Genomic DNA, 4097 nt, shown 5'->3' on the forward strand with positions numbered 1-4097 from the left:
ACGTTCGTTCCTATTGAACCTATAAAAGAACAGATCATTGTAAAGCCAAAATATGCTAATCTGATCATGAATAAATGAAGTTATTAAGATTTACTCCTCCAAAAGATAGTGAATCTTGAACACTAACAGAATATATGTTTGAAGTCTTGAAAACTTTGCTAAGATATTGAAAACTCTGTTGGTAAAGAAAGAAAGTCTGTTAAAGGTCAAGCTTTGCTAAAGATTAAAGCACTGATGAGAAGACCAAACATTTGTTTAACTATAACATCCGGAAAAAAATTAGATCTTAGAAAAACTGACATGTTTTGAAAACCTGGATCCGACGTGTAATAAATGAAAATGTAGATATTTAATATTTATTTATTTATTGTGCTATTGATTTCATATATTAAATTTATACTATCTTAAAAGAGAAAGTCAGTGGCTATTCCACCGACAACCCCTCTTCTATTTTTCCTCTTCGCTACCACTACAGCGTGTGTTTTCCAGGTTGTTTCTGTCCTGCCATGTCTTGCTCTCTGATCTTAAGGGGTTTTCTTCCATCTTTTTGCTTAATTACAACAATCGGAATTCCAGAACACAAGATTCACCAAATCAAACTGCATACGAAATCAAGAAATCAACTAATTTCACTAACCTTAGGACCAAATTCACAAATGGGTTTCACTATTTTACCTCTAGAATCTCAAATCGTGTAGAGGGGTTTAAAGTTGCAGCTAGCCAAGAGCTTTAATTTGATGTTCAGGTTAGTTATGCTTTGCACATTCCTTTTAATTCATGGCCTAGGGATTGTTCTTTGTTTATTGTCTTCGGTTTTTTTTTTGTTTCTTATTTGCAAATTGATGTGTGTTTTCAGTTGTTGGATTTCACATGTGTTGCTCTAATGTCAGTTTATAAGTGAATGAACTTAATGCATAAATGGTTACCTTTTGTATTTGAATGTCAGTTATATATCTATACAAGTTATAATATTCAGTTGTTGCTTATATTTCTTTATAATATGGTATTGGTTAATGTTTTCAAAAGTGTTGTATAACAGCTTGGTTCAAGATGCTTATAATTACTTGATTATACAAATGATTGCTTTCGTGTGTCCGAAGCCGCATGTCAAGTTGCAACTTTAGGCTATGTGAACTTAATTTCATAAGAAGTTTTATAGTGAAGCCGGAGCTTTGTGTTAAAGAAAAAAAAGAACAACTTGGTTTATACATGTTCATATTCCTTCAAAAGAATAACGTGAGCGTGACAATTGTGAACCAGTATATATTCGCTAGTTCTTACCACCCCTGTTTTAGTTGAGCATCATAGTTTTTTTCCACTTTTGGGATATATTTGAATTGAGTCGTTACTTAAGAAAATCTTTATCCATTCCTTTGTAAAACGAGCCTTTTGTTTTGAAGAAATTTTATTATTATGGTACGTTGTGTGCATTAGCCTTTTCGATGAACAACATGAGCATAAGCATTTACTGTATTTTGAGCCATTATAATATTATTTTGAGCATAATGCTTGCTTTTTGTCACATAACCTACATGAAAATGTTTATATCACACATATTTTATGTGAGATAAAAACCATATTTTCATAAAAAAATGGCTTTAGGAAAGAGGGGGATGTTTAGTTGGATTCTTGGGCTTGGATTGCTGGACCCTTATGTTTAAACATTTTTTGCCCACAAATAATAATTTATTGGTTAATTTTGTTCTTTTAATTAGATTACTTAATGAAAATAATAACGTCTCATTTTCATATTTGGATGTAACTTTTAAAGTTTCTGATAATGTAACTTAAAAATACTTTTATAAACTTCTAATAAGAAAGATAATCAAGGTTCATTTGAATCTAATAAAGTGTAAGGATGGGTAGAACATGGCAAAATACATGTTTTGCTTTCTAATGGTTACTGATAAAAAAAACAATAAGTTAGGTGAAACTCATAATCCAGTCACTAATACATTGGTTGAATCTTTGTGTTTCTTTTCGTCATTTTATAGTTATCTTATGATTTTGGGCATAAAGATCTACTGAATGCTTTTTAGTAATGACTTTTACTTTAATGTTTCAGCTTTTTTTTGGCTGGGGCCATCCGCCCACGTTAGTCTAATATGTTTTGTGTTTGCTTTGTTGTTCCTTTTAGTTGTGTGGTTGCTATTATGTTAGTTTATTAGGAAATTTTTTGGTTAACTATGTCTACTTCTCGAAAAGGGGTCGTATTACTTAATGAATCTATTCATTTTTCTAATGTGTCCACTTCAGTAGGTAGACAACAATCTTTTGTGTCATGTAGCAATGAAGTTTTCCTAATTCTATGTATATAGATAACGCTAATTGTATTAGCATATGCGAACATTGCGATGCCTTATTTGGGTACTATGAGCTGTCAATTCGATGTATTCTATCGTTGTTGTAAATATGGACGTGTCAAACTTAAGTCTCCTGTCATTCCTTCATAGTCATTGTTACATCTATTTGATCAATCCGCTTTTCTTGCTAATATATGTGCTTATAACAACATGATTTCATTAACATCTTTTGGTGGCAAAGTCGACGAGTCTATCAACATTGGCTCTGCTCATTACGTTTTCAAAATTGAAGGCCAGGTTTACCATTGGCCTGGTTCTTTTTATCCAACACTGAATGAATGTCCTCGCTTATTGCAAATGTCTGTGTATGATACCGAGAATGAGGTTTCTAATAAACTACGCGTATTCGCAAACGATAATTGGCGATTGAATTCTGGCATTTTCACTTTGCTTACTCAAATCCTTGAGAGTTGTAACGTCCTTGTCAAACAATGGAACAAATGCTAGAAAGATCTTGCTACGACTTGGTAGTCAAGGATGGATATACATATTCAAAAACCATGCCTGCAGATATCTATAATATAAGGAGAAAAGCTACACATTTGGACACTTCAATGAAATAAGACGACTCAATGGCAGTGCAGAAACCTAGAGTACCACTGATTATAATCCCGACGACCCCAGATCCAAAAAACAGCAACAACCGAAAGAAGAACACCGGTATCGCCAGGTATATATATTACACTCATGCAAATTTATTTAAATTTTAAAATGTAAAAGCCAAAAGTATTAGACCAACTATAAACTAAACATCCCCTAACCGGCACACAGACAATGAGACAACGGGAAACAAGCAAAGAAGTAAAAGGATAGCAGGAAAGGCAACATTTTGACAAGCCAAAAAACCGAAGATGCATCCATGCTGATTTTCCAGGTGCAAAAAAGGCTAAAAAAGCTAGCAGCCTTCACAAAATCCATCCCTTTTGCAACACACATAGAGCAACAGTTGGCCACCGACACCCACCTCTTCCCAGAGGTACCGGGTTCGAGTCTTGGGAGTGGCATATGTCGCCCAGGGTAAGAATTCGGCATGGGGAAGTCACCGCGGAGCTAACTTGGTCGGGTAGCGGCTCCCGGAGTGAGATCACTCCGGCGGTTGGGAGGACTGTGCACTATCCCCCCCCCCCATATAGAGCAACAGGAAATGCTCCACATTCGTATGCAACAACCCAAAAAATTTTTGGCATCAACAACAAAATTAGGAAGACAAAGATATTAACATCTGAAGGAACGAAGATCTTTTGGCTAAAACTGGTAAAGCAGCAACTCGCAAGGACATCAACTTTTGAAGAAAAAAACCATACTACTCTTATCTAAATTGTAATTTGAATCCTAATGTAACTAGAGATGACCAATAAGATAACCCCATTCATGGATGGAATATCTATAAGACTATTATTCTCATTTAAGCTATAGTTTGAATGTTAATGCAACCTATAATCACTATCAGGTTACCCAACCCATAGTTGTAATGCACCCCCGCCGCAACGCGCGCGTGGCTAATTCCTAGCATATCTTAAATTGGAACGTCGGTGATTTTTTTCTAATGCACCCCTATGCTTTTACTATATTGCAATGGTTTTTTATAAGCACCCCCAAGCTTTTACATATTGCAATTTAAGTTTGTTGATTTTGCTAGCCTCAAAGTTTCATAAAATGATAAGTTTCACCCTTAGACTACTACTTTATCTTAAAAATTTTACGAAATAAACCCTCAAGTTTTTATTGTTTTAA

General features: G+C 34.5%; 1 long non-coding RNA gene across 1 annotated transcript; it reads left to right on the top strand.

Annotated features, from left to right (window-relative positions):
• The first annotated feature begins 423 nt into the window (after positions 1-423).
• Positions 424-3809, top strand: LOC110941788. The gene is made up of 2 exons (XR_002594419.2): positions 424-3033; positions 3135-3809. It is a non-coding gene; the product is annotated as an uncharacterized LOC110941788 (long non-coding RNA).
• Positions 3810-4097: the final 288 nt, after the last annotated feature.

Source organism: Helianthus annuus, chromosome 5 (assembly GCF_002127325.2).
Source record: "Helianthus annuus cultivar XRQ/B chromosome 5, HanXRQr2.0-SUNRISE, whole genome shotgun sequence".
Taxonomy (NCBI): domain Eukaryota; kingdom Viridiplantae; phylum Streptophyta; class Magnoliopsida; order Asterales; family Asteraceae; genus Helianthus; species Helianthus annuus.